Source organism: Trachurus japonicus, chromosome 9 (assembly GCF_045865225.1).
Source record: "Trachurus japonicus isolate A0001 chromosome 9, Traja_1.0".
In the NCBI taxonomy this organism is placed as follows: domain Eukaryota; kingdom Metazoa; phylum Chordata; class Actinopteri; order Carangiformes; family Carangidae; genus Trachurus; species Trachurus japonicus.
In genome coordinates, this window is record NC_140915.1 from 26,837,818 (window position 1) to 26,857,126 (window position 19,309).

The following is a 19,309-nucleotide window of genomic DNA, read 5'->3' on the forward strand; positions in this document are numbered from 1 at the left end:
TCTTAGGACAGGTGACGTCAGGTCTCCTGGTGGCAGCAAGTGAGGTGACTCATCAGACTCTAGGTCTTAGTTCTAGGTAGTGTGAGTTGGAAACACCCATCCACCCAAATGCAAACACTCACACACATGCACACACACAAGGCCTGGGTCCTGACTCTACTGTCTATAAATACATACTGTAATTGAGGATGACTCAGACCCTTCATGACTCTCTGTGGGGAGGCAGAAGATGGAGAGGGGAGGACAAGGAGCCTGTAGGAACACTGGAAGAAAGCTAGTAAGACCTAGTGTGTACATTTAAGACCCAAGCCGAGGGTGGGCACTGATGGCAGAAAATGGAGGACAGAGAACATGGCGTGGGGTTTCCTAGATAATGTTTTGAAATGGACACTCACTAATTAAGAATGCAGCATGGCAGTCTGTTATTATGAGATTATTGATTGATTAAGATTATTGCAGATTACTGAAACCAAGCATGAAAAATATAAGAGAAACACACAAACATCTGAAAAATATGTTGCATTTAATACATTTGATCTCTACGGCTTTGTAATTATAAACTTCTCTTGGCTCATCATCTGTGTCAGTATATGTATTGGATTTTTTTTTTTTTTAATTAATACATCTATACCTTGCTTCCAAAGTGTGAGAGCACACGGAAAGGATGCTGATAAACAATATATATGATATAATAGTACTCGAACAAATTTTGAAAGATGGCATGTTGTGGATGATTTATTTACTAAATATCTCCACTCTTTAAAAAAAAAAAAAAAATTATCACCTTTAGTGTTAGTGATTCGTAAATTGTTTGCAAACCTGTCTTTCAAAACTTCACTTTTCCTGGCTGCAGAGTGCACAGTATGTGCAGATACTAGCTAATTAGCATAACACCTAGCCATTCGCAGGCCATGTGCTAAAACAGACACGATGATGATGAGTCTCAGGCCAGCAGACTGTGTTCCCCTGTGGGCCATTGAATAAAAGTGTCCTGCTCTTGTGTACTTTGTATAAGGCTGTATGTAAATTTTTACGCCCTGTGACTGGATGATAATTTATGCCTAAATCACCAGACTGCACCCCCCAAAGCAAAATCCAGACAGGCGTCTATGGGAACCAAAGATCCTTAGTCAACAGAACACCAGGCATATTCACGTCACCCACACCAAGACAAACCTACTCAGTCTCGTTTATCCAAAGATTGCCTTACTCTTCAACATGAACAAATCTTACAGCAAAGTTGTCCAGAACATTTGGAAAACTAAATACAATATAATATAAAAACAGTATAGGCTACTTTGTGGTTCAGTGTGTTGATTAATTTATTTTAATGACAAAGAAAATTCTCAAAATTTCACATCATTATTTGTAAAGAATAGCCTTAATTTGTATTTCTTCTCTGAAAGTCACAGAATCACTCACTGCTACGTACATGCCTGTGGTCCCAAGCTTCAAAGTTTCGATGTCACGGTGTTTGTTGTGCTGCTAGTGTGACAGGAAGTAGAATTTATCAACATGGAAACAAAGGTATTATATGCCCCTGGGGGGACAGGGGTCTAACTGGGGTCAGGACTGTGGGGCCTTGTCTAGACGGCCTGCTTTTGTGGTTGCAGGGTTTCAGCCTCTATCTCTCCCTTTCAAAAGGAGAACTTGACTCGTGTCTGGCTGCCATGGGATTCAGAGACAAGGAGGGACACATGGAGAGATGGACTAACGAGACAGCAACGGAAGTAGTGACTTCTTAGTGGAGAAATTGACAATTATAGAATCTATTAGGGTAATAAAAACAAATAATAGGGGATTTTGAGATTGCATTTTTTTATTTTTACAGTAGCTAATTTGTGATTATTCTAATCCTCCGATTGTTTTAATTGTAAAGTTTTTTTCACAGCATGGGGTACGTCACAAAAAGAACCTGGTTGACTTCAGGTCTTCCTTCAAGGCTTACCTTCCTCCTTACCTTCTGCGTGGGTGCATTACTCTGAACTGTTCCTAATACAGAAATGATCTATTCAAAAGGAGTTTGAAAACCAACCAATGACAGTTCCAATAAGCAGGGACACCAAAACACCCATTAAATGCCAAATTCAAATCAATCCCTCCTACTCTCTTAGCTGCCGTCTCAGTGTATGTGGAGGGTGCAGGGTGCTGCTGCGGGGCATGGAATAATTGAAAGGCTGTAGAAGAATACTGCTTGTTTAAACCAACCAGCAGGCAGTGAGGGCATGATGGGAAAACAAAGCCGGAGCCCCAGGAGTGGGTGACACGACATCACTAATGGCGGAGCAGAGAAGAACACTGCCTCTGTTTTGTTACCCTTAGTCCTTGTGACAACCAGCAGGTTGAAGATACTACACAGTTCTAGAATTTAAATCTGAAGTTTGAACAGCTGAACTGAGTTGGTTCACCAGGATCTAACAGGTCTCTCCTGGGTACAAGTGTCAGAGTTATTTTCTTTTTATTATAGAAAACAGTATATTTCTGAACATGTCTGCAATTTAAGCATCAATATGAGATGTGATTAACTTGTATTTTCGTTGCCATGATAGTCTCATATGTGTTGGTGTAAATTGAATACTATATTTTCACCGCTGATATTTTTCAAGCTGTCACAAATATATGGTACAAGAGCAGAAGTAGCACATATGGGTTCATTTGCTACATATAACATGACCTCTTTATTTCCTCACTTCCGTCCTTGTACAGAACCTATACACTGTAAATACACATAGCCCTGACCAGTAAGTGGGTAGGTATAAGAGCACAAATTGCAGAGAGTGCAAATAACCTATTCTATTTAAGCAATATTGAAAATCTGTGATGTTCTCTGAGACCTTTCCATTTTACACATCTGTTGTTTATTTCTTCCTATGGATGGTAGTTTGACACCGTATCTCAGAGGTATAAGCTACAGCAGCTGTGAATTCCCTCAAAGCAAATCACCAGGCATGTCTTTCTCTTATTGACCCACATAAGGAATTCCCACCCACCACCTGCAAGACGGAGGCTCATTTTAGCCAGCAATAAATATCATGTTACATATCAATAAACCCATCAGAGAGGTGGATCTGAAATAGCAGGGAGGAAAAGGGGTTAGATTGAAAGGGGGATGGCCGTGGGGAATGGGAGAGGGCAGAGGTGGGAGAATGGACAGAAAGAGAGGGAGGGAGAGAGAGAGAGAAAGAGAGAGCTATAGAAGAAAGTGAAGGCTGCTCTTCTGTTTCGGCCCTGTGGTCTCGTGCCTCCTGGGATAGCCGAATACTCTGTCAAGATCCCACACTTCAAAATCAATCACTCTCGACTGGGCACAAAGACAAAGACATACACACATGCACGCTCACTCACGCAACCAAGCGCACATTCACACAACATCTCACAGGCAATGTCTTCTGTCCTTGCTTCAACAAGGCAACCTCAGCATGTCACGGCAGTGTGTGATTGCAGACCGTTGTGATGTGATGTGATGATTATAGAGGAAAGGGAGAGGACGTCAGATCACCAACATTCCCCAAACTTAAGAGGACACACTGAGATACTATTGGGCTATATTACCTGTTCCGTGAGCCAATGAGATGCAGAGAGCCTCTCTGTGATCCTAACCAAGGACACATGTACACCAGGGGGTGTTTCTGCAGTTGCCAGGGGGCATATGAGAAGACTCACTAAAGCCACTTGAAAAAAAGACATATAGCATATGGATGGTACACACACACACACACACACACACACACACACACACACAAACACAAACACACATACATACATAACCTACAAAAAAGGTATGTTTGTAAATAACTTGACTAATGGATAGTTAACTAAAGTATTTAGGGTAAATGGTGACAAAGTTATTGTTAGATCCCTGGTATTTAGCCCCTTACCAGGCTTCCTACTGGGCCAGCTCTCCGTTTAAAGGGTCTGTTCTCAAGTTCTAACATTCTAATTCTAATTTTTAAGCTGGTGACAAGGAAAATCGCCTACATCCAGATGTCTATCCCACTTCCTCAAGCCACTAACCCTGGTAGTATAGAGCAGCCAACCCACCCAGGAACAGAGTAAGAGACAGATTTCCGGGGGTGATGTTTCTGGCTGAGGGCTTGATGCCTTTTGGCTGAGGGAAATCAATCCTCACCTGGGCTGAAAATACCCAAAGAGGAACAATGGCTCTGGCCTCAGCAGCTCGTTCGTCACCAGGTGGATCTAACCCAGGTGGGTGATCGCTGTTCTGGGCTTCCTCTGTGGGGAATGAGCGTGCTCTGCACTTGGCTGCTAGATTCTTACCAGGCCAAGGGAACCTCAAAGGGGTAGATTCAACACCAAGCTCAGAAGGAGATCTCCACCAGCCTCAGCCAACCCTGATGGCAGAGAGTGTGGAGATCACCCAGGACCGAATCACTGGGCGCAAGTCTCTTTTCAATTGGCCCCTCTTCTTGCGATGGGTCTGTCCATCGTCATCCTTGCATCCGGTCCCGAACACACGGTAAGGCAGTCCGGCTGGTCCGCAAGACAGGTCTCAATTTCATAACACGCCCTAACCGCTGCCCTACAACTCCTATTACCCCCTCTGGTTTGCAGCCCTCATTTCATCAGTTCACAGGTTTCAACACAAATCTCAACATAGGAAAAAAAATCACATATTGATTATTTCATCAAAGCAACACAAATCTCAAAATAGCAGAAAATCACATGAGACTTTCTCACCCTAACCTTACCATTAGTTACAATTGTAAATCACATATGACTATCTTTCCTATCCTCACCATTGGTTACATGTTGATATCTTTACCTCATTTTTAACCAATACATACATGACTTCATATGGTCATCTTTTCCTTCTGCATAGGCTACAGAGTGCTAGGTAAATAAAAGCTTGTGAACCACATACGGTTATCCACACAGTGATTTTTGACAAATACATCAGATACAGATTAAAAGGCAAATAATGAAAAAAAAAAGAACAGTTTATTTGTGAAGAAAATTTCATTCAGAAACTTTTGCTTCCTCAGCAAAGTCCCTTTCACTTCCACCAACCGTGTATCCATGTATTGTATTTTACAGTCCTCCAGCACTGCACCGCACAGCAGCAGTCAGCAGCCACTATGGTTCCCAGATCTTCTGAGGGAATAACCAGAGAGTTTAACACACACCAAATGAAGTTCCAGTAAGACCTCATTTTTCTCACTGTGAAGTTTCCAGACTTGGAGTTCTGTATCTTGTCGCCTGTTGGGATCATGGGGCGGATAGTACTTGTGAATCTTTTCCCAAACAAAATAAGATAACACAAAGTCCTGCTATCTGTAGATAAAAGTAAAATACTGTGCTGTCTAGTGGAAAAAACGGAGAGAGAGACAAAAGAAGGAGCCAGAATGTTCTATCACATAATGGAGTTTAGAAGTTTTATTCTTTACTTTTCCTCGCCAGCAGCTACCAAGGTCATGTTCATGGGCCAAAAAACACCTTGATGTAGAAAAGAGATTTTCAAAGCTGTGCGTCAATAGTAGAATTCTTACATTTATTTTTTACTGCCTTCAGGAGATCAATCCTCAGTAAGTGCCATGTAAAGTCACCTGAGATCTTTGTGGTTTCCAAATGCTCTTGGCTCAATTCAGTTGTTCTGAAAGATGTAGACAGCTGCATTATTATATCAGGAAGAGCTATTCAAACTGCGATCTATGTCTTCACATGTGTGAGACTGTCTCTATTGGATTTCACCACACAGTCTTCCACAAGCTAGTTTAATACAATAATATCTGTTAACGTTCTCCTTATAATTGATCAAGTATTTGTGTGTCTGTACAGTGTAACCATTTCAGCCCAGCATCTGCATGAGAATTCAGCCATATATTTGAACGCAGGCTCATTACAACATATTAGTATTCTTATCATGTCAGGAGAAAACAGAAACAGGATTAGGCTATAACTTATTTTGGGCTAGGACTAAGAATTTAACAAAACCATGATCTTAACATTTTCTAGCTGCCTAGAATCCATTATTGATCATTTTGATCAATAATCATAATAAAAAAACAATGTAAGTTTGACCTAATTTATACAAACTTCTCTGTCTTTACTGTGTGTAAGTTTGTTGCCTGTTTGTTTAAACTGACAAAGCTCAAAGAAAACTGGCATGTGATCTATATATATATTGTGTCCTGATTCAGAACTAAGTCCTTGTGTGAACATGAAAACAGTGGCTTTGTAATGGTGTGATGTGCTTCCATGGAAAGAAATCGAGGCCACTGCTCCTGTGGATATACAGTAAGAGAAGCATTTCAGCACTTATGAAAGAAATGGTTTATTCAAAATAAGGCTCCAGCAGCTTTGTTATGATGAAGACAGAAAAAAAATAAGAACACTGCATTCTGCTTCAAAGAGTAACATAAAATCCCTCTTTAACAAACTGCATTTGTGTGCAGTGCAAGTTTGACCTTCTCAGTGACCTCAGAACCACAGTGTGACACAGTATATGTGCCGTATACAGTAGTAATTAAGTCGTTTTGTCGATAATGTACAGAATTCAACTTTCACTTGTAAAATGGAACAGGTAAAAAAAACACTGTTTTGCTACATTGCAATACACATAAAAAAAAGGCATGTTGAGCTTCATCTTATAATGAATCAACAAGCTTTGAAGCATTTTAATGTATATTAAGATTATGTATGTGCAATGATAATTCTTTCAGTATTTAAGTATGTAGCGCAAACATTTGCCCTTTCATAGACATTGTCCAAAAGGACACGATCATTAAGTTTTAATGAGATGGAAATGAAAAAATGCTAATATAATTTATTAGCCCGAAATTTGATTTGCTGGGAATCTGAGACCTTAGGAAAAAAGAAATTGAGATTGTACAGCTGCGTCATGAAAGACCTGTAAGCAAATACTCTCGCCATATTCTAGTCAGCAGAGGTTCGGGCTTATACTGTAGGAGCATTTTGACCTTATCTGTTGTAACTTATTTTATCTGGGTGGAAGTGGCCTTTGAAGGTAAGGAGCACAATTTAAACCAATATCACACAGCAATCTAATAGATAATTGTTACTGTACATTTTTCAAGTGGAACATTCCCACTAGCAGCAGGAATGACTGGATGCATTGCATTGCCAGATTTCATGTTTCATCCATCAAGTTGATGCCAAGACAAGTTGGAGCTATTTTAGTTCTCCTGAGACACTTTTTTTTTTGTTGATGTTTCCTTTATTTTGCTAGTTACCTGTAGATGTGACACTGCTGGCTCCAGGGCATCCTTTGTCTCATCACAAAAGCCAACAGCAGTTGATACAAACATCATTGGACACTCTTGGAATACACACCATCTCACCTGTCACACCGTAACAATCACATCGACAACTTGGTGCAAACATGAGGTGTAAAAATGTACACAGACACAGCCATCAGCTTGGATTCCTGTCCCATACGACCACTGATGTGTGTGTGTGTGAGTGTGTGTGTGTGTGTTTGTACGAAACTACAGTGTATGTGAGTGGCTGTCTGTCTGTGAGGGGATAGGTGGAGGCTATCTTTCATCTCTTGCTGTGATCAGGTATTCTACATGATATGATATGATGATACAGGCCCAATTAAGGGATGGGGTTGTGTGAAAAATGTGATGACAGGGCAAGCGGAAGACTAGACTGTGATCTGACATCTGAGAGGGAGAGAAAGACAAGGGAGAGAGAGGGAGCGTAAGAGAGAGAAAGGTGGCAAAAGAATGGGTAAAAGTGGGGGAGGAGTAGGTAGGGGTGGGAGGGGCAGACAGGACTGAAAGACGGTTTGTAGGAAAGAAGGGAAGAGTGATGCCCGTAAAGGAAATGAAGATGGGCTAAGCGTGAGAAAAATAGTGAAAATGAATGTTAAGTAGGGATAGACAGAGAAAATTAATATGATTAGGAAGGAGATGGGAAAATGGAGAGGCACATAGATGAATGGAGGGTGATGAAGGATATAAGGGAGAAAAATGAGCATCCTTTCCCATATGAAACAATTTGTCAGAAGTTACTACTTCCCTACTTTTGATCCTTCTTGTTGTAATGTGAACAGAATTATAAGGGAACTTTGACAGTAGGAAACAAAAGTCAAATTGTACTCTTTGTCTATCAAAAACACAAACCTGACAGGCAGCCTCAAGTTATTGTGTAAGTGCAGAAAAACACTCTAGATTCTAGATATTAATTGTTGTTTCATATTTTGCACATAGAGATACACTGGATCTGAAAGACACACAGCAGCACACCGAGCAGTGCACACAGTGGAATGGAACTGATTTTAAACAGGGAGGCTTCGAAAGCTGTTTCCTCCACATTTCATAAGTCTGTCTGAATAAACTACAACTGTGTCAGGTGTACGATTTTGATCAGAACGTGTGGTGCTTTGATCACACTGCCAGCTTTTATCAGCATGCACGCTCTTTTCACAACTAAATGGGACCCAATTATGTCAAGCACATTGTTCTTTACCTGGGGTGCCAAAGCACTGCACAGAAAGGAGGAAATAACTCACACTTAAAAACATCACTTAAAGGAAAAGAAAATGCTTTTATTTAGCTGTCAAAAGATATACTTGTTAGGCTCAATCAATTACATGAAATAAACACAAGTTTCAATGTGCAGAATATTTTCATTTTTGTATTTAGAATATATACACAGATTCCTAAGGTCGCAGGAGGTGTTGGGATTACTATTTTCAGGTCACTGTGCAGCAGTAAAACCGTTTGGTCAACAATCTTCTTTAACCAATTGAGAGAAATAAACAACAACAACAACAAACAGAACAGTGCAAGTCCAAGTGTTGTATATATGAAGTTCCCAGATCGATGTGCAGACCTCTTGAAGCTCCCCTCTGGTTGATCAGGACGATGATCATTTACCTAAAAATGAAAAAGTATGAACATTTTAAAAACAATTCAGACATTCCACAGATCTTATTAGTTTGTTATTAATTAGCAACACAATCAACATAACAGTTTCATTTCATATTCCCCACTAAGCGGGGCAAGCTGATATCCTTCAGTGAGCTGTTAGTTACACTTCATTCACAACAAACACATAACCTCTGTGTGCACAGTTTGTCAATGCTGAAGCATGAGGGATTGCACTTGTGGAGTTTCATCACATCCCAAAGCAAGATCCTTGAATGAAAGGACTTCAGTAAGTTGTGAGTTCCCAGTGTACTTGAAGGCAACAATGGCCTTAACAATAGCTGCTGACATTAGTCCCCCTCATATCACACTGAACTTTCCTCCCATTGTTCCCCCTGCACTTCTCACATGTATTGTCTTACATGATATCCTTAGAACCTGATAAGACGCCCGGTGAAGGTTTTTGTAGCTGAGGACACAGGCCTGGGAGTGTCTCAGGGTTACAGCTGCTTATTATTCTCTCATAGAAGAGACTGGGAGACTGTAGGGTCCAGGGAACGCCTTATCGGATCCCCTTTACACCCAACCTAACCTGGGTTACTTGCACCTCCAGCCCTTCCTCCATTACTCCCGCCATACCTGACACTCCCTTCCTCCAGACAGACATTATGGTATTACATTACCACAAAACTATAGAGCTCGTTGACAAGCATGGGAGGTATTCTGAGGCCCAAGGTGAAGGTATAGGCTGTACAGAACAGCTGGGGTCATTTGAGAAAGTAAGGATGCCTGACTAACTCAGTTATATCTTCAGTGTATGGTGTCATTGTCTGCATCAGACAACAAAGACACAGCGGTACGTCATTTTGGGCTCCCATGACTTCAACCAAGGTGTTTTCTAAAGGTTTTAATGTGTTTTGCTGATAAATCTTGTCTGACACTTAAATGTCTTATAAGAAGATGCGTCCCTTGCAAGTTGCTATAAGTCAGCAACTCCCTTAAGTTTTTTTTTTCACAATGTACAGAAGTACTGTTTTGGCCAGGCTTTCTTCTACAACAAATTTCTCTGATGTTTGGCTGACAGCACAGAACAGTTCAGGGTTGGCAGGGGGTCCCTGGGCCATCAAGAGCCAAACTCAGTCCAACTCCAAAAGATGAAGGGAGGTGGATTCAGACAACTCAAGCACACCACCCTGCCTGCTCAGAGCACCTCAAGGGCACACACTGTCTGCCTGGCCTGCCTGTCTATCTGTGGCAGCTGATCTTAGTTAAAGCTACATATGCCTCTCTGTGCATCCTCCTCATCCTCTCTGCTGACACTGCAGTTTAATGCCTATATGATGTCCGCAGTGTGTGTGTGTGTGTGTGTGTGTGTGTGTGTGTGTGTGTGTGTGTGTGTGTGTGTGTGTGTGTGTGTGTGTGTGTGTGTGTGTGTGTTTGTACAAGCACATGCAGGGCCTTACTGATATTCCTCAGTATCTCTGATATTTTACTTCAGACAAATAGAATTTGACAGTCACCATCTGGACAGACTGATTATAGGTTCCAGTTTATCAGGTAAAATGAAAGAGCTCCAACAATTGCTCTTTGGAGTTTGGTCATTTTCAGGATTTTTGGCCTTGCTTTAGTCAGTCATGTCAAAGCAGATGTTTTGCCATGGCTAGACAGGGAAATAACAAACTGTATTTTACCTCTCAAGAGCCACAATTTTGTCAATACAATTTGCATATTCAAATAATATATCTTATAACAAAAGGTTAGACCAAAATCCATGTATGATATTATCTGAAATCTGTAAAAAAAAAAACGTTATATAAAAACTATGGAAATCATCACATGCCTTCTACTGTACATCTACTTAGAGACAACTATGTGAAAGGCCTCTTATGGAAGCAATGGATATTTTTTGCTTGTGGTTTTTTGTTTTAGTTTTGAAGGTGGTATCATTGAACATTTCTGTATGGACAACTGTGCTTTAATTCATTAATGTGAAACAATGAAAATACACCAAAGCATTTTTTTTATATATAAAAAACATTATTAAAACTGTGTCAGGTGTGAGGTGGGACATTTTCACAGCCTATCAGCATCAACTCAGAATTGCCCAAACTCTCCTTATTTGTTCTCATAAAGCATATGCCTGTTCTAAAGACACAGTGATGGACAAAGGCAGTAGCCAATAGCAGCACTTTGTCTAAACCAAAAGAACGTTGTTATTGGTTTTTCACTTGAGTACTCTCAGCACTTGCTGTCTTCACCTAGACCTTCTGGACTGAAATCTGGCTGAATTTCTTTGGGGAGACCTCCACTTTGAAAAAAACAAAACAAAACCACAAACTTGCCAAACAAAAGAAGACAAGCAACTAGAAGACAGTGGGAGGCAGGGCTGATTAAAGATGGACATAGCCTCTGTTACGTCATCCATAGTTTTCTGAAGAGAGGTTCTGAAGCTCAGAGTGGGCTATTCTGCCAGACTCCACCCAGTAAATAGGCTACAGTACAAAAATGGGAGGAGAGATAAGGGGCATGTGTAGAGCTGAGACTTTGGTGAATACCAGCTTGTGCAAAGCATGCACTAACCCGCCTGTCACTCAGAGCAGCACGGCCTCAATTAAGCAGAATTTTAAGGGTTGATAAAATTCTAGTCTATGGAGACCCTAACCCTTGTTTTGGGGGCCAGCCTCAAATTGGTTTTGGTTTTGGTATTTTGGCACAACAGACTGAGAATTGGATGCAACAACCTAATGGTGCACGTCAGATCCTAGGAAAAAATTCAATGGGTCACTGTGATCACTGCCATGAGGATGAAGGTTGTACAGGAAAGGAAAAGTTCATGACACAATTACGTAAAATAAAGCAGGTAATGATAAAAAAAAAAGGTTGTTATAGAATTTTCCTTTCTTTTTTTACTATTTATATTGAATGATGTGTGATATGGACCTGTCTGAAATGAAGCTTATAATAATTTGGAGATCAACAAAAGGAATGTTGTAGGTATGAAGATGAATGGATACTAAGAGTAAACTGTAGGTGGCAGTAATGCAACATTTTGGATGCCAGTCAACTAAACACCACAGAGTAAGAAAAGAAGCCCGAAAGAGGGAAAATGTTTGAAAGTTGGCGGGATTTGAAGGATTGTTTGATGTTTGACAGTCGTGAGCGGCACTTCACTCTGTGGATATTTACGGACAAAAGGATTATAATCAATTGATGAAGAAAAAAACATCGGACGTATGCACGCTTCAAAGGTAGAACTTCTTACACATTCGCTGGTTTTGTTGGTTTATGGCGCAGCTAAATTGGTTTGGCTATCTTTAATTAGTTATTGTTGTGTGCGCAGGGAGTCATTGTAGTTTCGACCGATGTGCAGTGCAGCTGCGGTGTTTCTGGTTCAATAGCACCTTGTTGGACAGGTGACAGGTGTGTCTGCAGTGTGTGTGTGTGTGTGTGTGTGTGAGAGAGAGAGAGAGAGAGAGAGAGAGAGAGCTGTAGGAGGTTATAGCAGGAACAGCAGCAAAAAGTGTCGTGGACAGCTGTCCTGCTGTGTTTATATTAAAGTTGAAAGTTGCCTTTTTATTCTGCAGAGGACACATGCTGATTACGCACACTGCGTTGTCGGGAAAAGTCCGCTGTTAAGGGTTTAAACATGCAGTAGTATTGTTTAACAGTCCTAGGTGTTTTGAAGTGTTGTTAGTAAGATGGCTTAGGCACGAGCAATGTCTGAGCAACGTTGGTGTGGCCTTGATTTTTTACAAACCAGGGCATACATTTTATAGTTTTGACCCACAGTGTAGTCCAAATGGGAAACATCCTCCTTCTTCAGTGTAATTTGCCAGTAGATTTTTGACCCAGATTCTTCCAGAGCAGATCTACAAACATGGATTGTTGTCTTGCTCTCCACCTCAGTGTGCATTTATGTGGAAAAATATAGGAATTTTTGGGAGGGGTCTCCCGTCATCCACAAAAGAGGATTTCATGTCAGGGTGTCCTTTGGGAAATTGACAAGGCACAAAGTAGTGCCTGGTGTTGCCCCAAGTCTGATAACAGGGTGGAGGAGTTGTATACCTTGCTCTCCTTCTGCTAACTACTCCCAGTAGACTACAGTCTGATGCCTCCACTCTCAATGAGGAGGCAACCGATGCTGCTGCTGCTGCTGCTGCTGCTGCTGATCTGCAGAGAATAGGACCTGACTGATGCCTTTCAGCCTTTCAGGCCTGGAAGAGACTATTTATACAGACTGTGCCAGAGAAACATGATGCATACACATGCATGCACATGTACAGGTTCAAACACACGCCGGCACTGCTTCATTTACATTGTATAATCTTGGGCTGGATAGGTTTGGACACAAACCACTGTACATACAGACCCCTGCCCCCCCAAAAAACAAAAAACAAAAAAAAACAGACCGGGGGCAAAAAATAGACACACATGCACAATTCCACAGACATGCACAAAGATATGACTGACACACACACAAACACATGCCTCTGCCATCCGATTCTCCCCTTCTCCTTCTTTCTCTATCTATCTCTGTCCATGCTTCTGAACCTTGGGGAGACATATTCTTTTTCATCTGTCAGTATGGATGGAAACAGACATGTTCAAAACACACAACAATGGCCGCCCTAGCACCGAGGAGGCTCTATGTTTTGTATGCTTGAAGCACTGCATTATCTCCTAAGTGTCTAGCAACCCCAGTATAGTAAATAATGGATGTTCCCCTTCCTTCTGAAAAAAGCCCCTTTTCACTTCAGGGACCAGTCATGGTTTACCTGTATAAATGCCCTTTCTGTGTCTTTGGAGAAATGGATAGCACTAAAGGATGTGGGTCAGATGATTTCATTAGCACAGCATTTCTCTACGTGTCTTCTTCAATCAGCCGTTTGACAGAAGCAATGTCACTCAAAATGTCTTACAGACACTTTCATACAGAATTCTCTGAGAAGACGAATGCAGAGGCTGCTGATCCATGGCAAGGAAATGGTGAAATATAGCCCATATAACAAGAGGGCAGGGTAACAGTAATGCTTGAAAGGAGAGAGCGTAGTCACCTCTGAGATCAGCTGAATATCCTTGACATCTTTGGCCTGGAGACTCCAGTCATTATGCCGTTTGTTTCTGGGTCACAATCTATGAGGCCTCCATCCAACCTGAAAACACAGTATAGGCATGATGTTTAGTGTTGTAGATAGATGCGTATATGTCCACAATGGATAAACATCTATATAGAGACACTGCATGAAATCAGACTTTATTAGAGGATGTGAGTCATATCTGCCCCATCAGTTTCTGCGGTTTGACCCACTTGTTTTATGGTGCTTTGTACAGTTAAAGAAAACAGTAAGTACGATTAGACAGGACTGTAGTGTGCCACTACATAACTAAGTCTCTTTGGTCTCCCTCCCCCATTCATTCCGAGGTTACATCGAAAGAGTTTCAGCTATTGTGAATTATTTACTTGATTCACTGTTCCACCCTTTAACCCCTCAGCAAATGCAGAGGCAGTTGGGGTTAAAAATACTCTCCCACAGGATGTGAGTTTGACTATGTGTGTGTGTGTGTGTGTGTGTGTGTGTGTGTGTGTGTGTGTGGCTGTGCATGTGTGTGGGCAGAGATGTGGGCTTAAAATATAAAACAGTATAACCCATGACACACAAGGCACCTTCCATTCTTCCTCTGTCCCCTTCTTTTACTCTCTCTCTCTCTGTCTCTCTCTCACACACACACACACACACACACACACACACACACACACACACACACACACACACACACACACACACACACACACACACACACACACACACACACACACAGGAACTCATCAGAGCATCATTATGTGGTACTTTCTGAGTGAGAATCCAGGCCGTCCCAGATGGGATTATTATAACACAGCTTGATCTGTGCAAGAGCTAGGAGTGTGATTGTGCAAGTTTGTGTGCGTGAGGGTGTGTGTTCCTGTGTGTGCATGTTTGTTACACAGTAAGTGAGCCCTGACCTGTGCTTCATGACCCGAGTGAATGTGAAGGTGCACCTCTCCGTCTGTGCAAAGCATAAAATATATTGTGTCGTACAAGCATAAAAGCGCGCCATGCTGAACCATTAGCAAGAAGGCGTTTTCCTTGACAACTGTGTCAAACTACACAAACTGGCTTATATTCACTCACAATAGAGTATGTATACACTGGACACATTCATGTTGAGCCTCTGACTCAAAGGCTGAAATAAAGGTGTCTGAGATGCATGTCTCTCCAACAGCAAACTGATTGAGGCTGCAGCAGCTCCTTGTGTGAGTGAATGAATATTAATGTCACAGAAATATGTAGGCTTTAATGGATCTGCACACACACACACTGATACCAACTCTACTTGGCCATGTTGCCGTGGTATGTCCCTGGCATGCAGCAGTGTTGTCATGGATACCCCCAGACACATCCGCCATCCCATAAGCGGGGGGATGCTGAGTGCTTCAGAGGGGCTGGCGCCAGCCCCCCTCACCCTTCCAAACCCCTCAACCCCTATTCTATATCCCCTTCCCCCCAAAACTGAATCCCTGTCTCTCTTATTCTCCCCGAAAACCTGCTCAGCCTCAAACAGACTCCGTGCTTTCTCAACTGGGTAGCCCTGGAGCACACAGCAGCCCAGTGTGGAGGTCTTCCTGGTTCTTAAGTGGAAGGGGTTATAGCGTAACCTGAACCTGAGAACTAGATGGAGAATACCACATCAGAACCTGTTTAATTCTTGTCTGAGAAAAGCTGAAAGAGATGTTGAACAAATGGTGTTTGGTGTGTGTGTGTGTGTGTGTGTGTGTGTGTGTGTGTGTGTGTGTGTGTGTGTGTGTGTTAGCCCCCAGGCCTATAGTTAAGCCTGTAGTTCATCCTGAACTGATCCTTTTCATTAGCCATTATCAATAATTCAACATTGCACTTGCTTTAATGGTTTAATGTGGGCAAACCCTCAAAACTACACACATCCACACTAACACAAACACACTCACACTCACACACTCTACTTAATAGCACTCAGTCTCTTGGCCTGAGCCCAATGTCACTGAGGTGAATATAGACGTGTAAACGTGCACATAATACAGTCAGTGCACCTAAAGCTTTCAAAAGTAAAATACCTATCAATCAGAAACACAATTTTGTCTTACCAGGCAGGCATGGGATCCCTTCATTTAGAGAAGAAACCATTTATTATTTCCTACAAAAGTCTACTTTACTGTATATCAAGTTATATTTGCAGTAAAAAAGGGATATCAAATCCTTTACTCTGAGATGAGGAAATGAAGGGGTTAATCTTTTATGACGTGTCCCCTCCCGTCCCTGCTTTCTTTTGCCCTCCCTTTTCTTATTCTTCAGCATGGCAGTGCTCACTGCCTGCACATATGCTGAAAAAATAATCCTCTTTGATTGGAAGGCTAATTTGAAGTGTCAATTATTCTTATGCAAATGAAGGTACAGTTTCTCACATCTGAAATGGGTTGGGGGGCACAGATGGGTGGCTGCATGTGTGTTTGTGTGTGTGTGTGCGCGCACAAATCCCTCTCCAAATACATACAGCACCATTCCATCCAACCCACACGCCCCCCCCCACCCCCGCCCCCCTCCAACTCTTCATCTATACCTCTTAGGGAAGAAAGCTGACATACAAAGACAGCCGGCATAATGGGACGGGGATATTTGCATGCACATTGTCCACGCTGAACGCCAAACAGATCATAAATTGAGAGCACAATGCCAAAACAGCAACAAAGGTGTAGAACTGCAAGTCAGCGTCCAAAAAACATTTAACAACACAGAAGCATGGTTCTATGTTGTAATGTAAATAATAAAATGATGTTGGGTTAACAGGGACACAACAAGAGCTCAGCTGTATCATAGGAAGCATTGTGGGTCGACAAAACAATTTACTAAAGCTTTTTGTCACCTAAACACTTCCCACGTAATGTTCTCTGTTGCCGTTGCCATACCTGAGGTGTGAGCAAGTAACATAATCCAAGAGTCTGCGCAGAGAGAGAGAGAGAGGTGCAAGAAGATCCTGTTTAAAGAAAAAGGGAGTGAGAATGAGGGAGAAATGGAGAGCAGCAGTGTGTGCCTGAAAGCATAATTTCGTGTCCGAGTATAACATGTGGATGAGTGCGCGCTCCTCTTTATGGTTTTTAAAGCTTCTGACTCAAATTTGAGTCTGGATGCGAGGTTTAGGCTGACAAAGAGGGACAAAGTGAGGATGAAAAAGGAGGAAGAAAAAAAAGAAACGGACAGACAACAGACTCTACAAATAGAGTCTGTTGTCTGACCCTCTCAGCTGATGTGGTGATTCAAGTTTTTAAAAAAAAGAGAGAAGCTTTTCAGGCCCAAAACAGGATCAAACAACCTGCTGTAGAGTCCGGTTACACCATAACAATGGCTTACATTCACTCTCAGCCTCAACACACAAGCTTTTACCTCAAAGAGTGCAGAGGGAGAGAGTAAGTCTGGTGTGGAGGGTGGGTGCATGCGGGTACGGGAGGGAAGTAGCGATATCTTAGACGATAATGGTGTTCAACAGATTAGATGGTATCAGCCTAGCATGTTTGTTTTCAACTGTCGGCTTCTACAGCTCGACTGAGATCTATGGTCAGCCCCGCAGGCACTCTCAATCTCAAGGAAACCTTTAGATATTGCGGTCGAAAGTGAAGCACTCTGATAGATAGCATTCAAAACTCTTAGATAAAGACAACTGTTGAAGAGAGAGCAGCTGAGGACAGATCATTGTCTACCAAGCGAAGTGCTGAGACAGCTTTAAAAACCTGCAAAACCTGCCCGTTCTCAAAAGTTATTGTCCGACCGATCGCATTGAACATGATGATGATGGACTTTTAATTGACTGGCGAGAGAGCGAGAGCTTTTCGCTCCTTCCAGTCGTCCGCTCAGGATTTTAAACCCCTGACGTATTGATGGATTCCGTAAGATATCACATGGCCAACTACACATCAGCATTGTCTGTAAGCCTCTCTGTCCACAGCAGACAATCTGATTAATCACGGACCCACAATAGACAGCTACTATCTGCTAACCTTCTAAGACCCTGCTTCTCAAGAAATGAACAGCAGCCCTGGCAATTTGTATTTGTTTTGCATTGGTTCAGTAGCTCTGGAGAAATTAGTATGCAGTCAGGGATGGGAGAGCTTGTCAAGATCAGGGGGAAATCTCTACCCACCCACTGGGTGGATCTACATTCATGAACAAGGTTGACAAGAAAGCTGACTAGTGTAAAGACAAGGAGCAAATAAAATGGTGGAGAACACCCTGAATATTCTTTTTCATATGAGTGCACTGAGAACACCTTCATAGACAGCACTGTTCTATCTGTCTGTCTTGTATGTCTGTTCAACTGTCAAGACACTCACTCTTGCTTTTTCTGTTTCACAACCCCTAGGCCCTCTTCTCTTTTCCAAAATTATGTGTCATGCGCGTCACACTGCTAAGGCCAGTCCTTTTGAGGGTGTTCTGCTGGACCATAGAGCGAATAAACATCCATGTCAGGAGAAAGTGATCTGGGGCCCTTCTCTTACTGAGCCTGAGCTCTCCTGGGAAACACACAGCTCATACAATGGATAGAGGAGGCCTTTTGTTGAGTCTCTGGGAGCTGCAGGGCTAGCTCTGGATCAAACAGGGGTGTGTGTGTGTGTGTGTGCATTTCTGCATCTCACGCATGCACACGCACGCACACATTCACGAGTAAACTGCACTGACAGTGTGCGTGCGCGCCTTTCGCCCACACGCACACTGAATCACAGACTTCCCTCATCTCGCTAAACTCAGTGTGACTAAGTAAACTTCTTCACCCTTTTGCTGTAGTTACCGAGGGCAGGCAGATGAATTTGAAATAGCCAGCAGGAGAAGAGACGAGAGACAAAGGGGAGAATGGTGACGTAAATCAGTGTTGGACTGATTTAAACTGGTTTAGTGTCAGTCTAAAGGGGGTTTCTGTTGTACTTTATACAAATCACAGTTCAAAGCCTGTGGCTGGGCTCCCTCCTGGGGTCCAAGGCAGGGAAATCCTGCAGGAAAGTGTCTAATGTCTGTGGGTTGCCTGTGTGTGTGTGTGTGTGTGTGTGTGTGGGGCACAGTTGTTTATCGCATATGCATGAGGCATTTTTTCAAATATATTATCTTATATTGGCATGATATAAAGGGAGGTTTGGGGCTGTGCAAATAACTGAGCTCTACAAAAACAGATAATTAATAAGAAAAAAAAACTTAATGTGAGTGAATGCATGTTAAATGCACTTTTCTTTAACGTGTTGCATTTTCAACTCTTATTTTTACAACTGACCAAAAGTGGTGTTTATCATGGCTGGGTAGTATGAGCAAATATGGTGACAAAATAGACACTAGAATACAAAACTGCTACAGTTTGCCCCTGATTCCCAGAAGGCATTTTAATAAATTTCCATTTGAGCCACT

The 19,309-nt window shown here is 42.1% G+C and overlaps 1 long non-coding RNA gene across 1 annotated transcript in view; it reads right to left on the bottom strand.

Moving 5' to 3' along the window:
* Positions 1-8,512: 8,512 nt before the first annotated feature.
* LOC146981641 (uncharacterized) overlaps positions 8,513-19,309 on the bottom strand; it is a 39,737-nt gene continuing 28,940 nt past the window's right edge. The window contains exons 3-4 of the long non-coding RNA XR_015036597.1: positions 13,910-14,008; positions 8,513-8,864 (exon numbers count right to left, since the gene is read on the bottom strand). This is a non-coding gene — a long non-coding RNA (uncharacterized LOC146981641). The remainder of the gene's footprint in view (positions 8,865-13,909; positions 14,009-19,309) is intronic.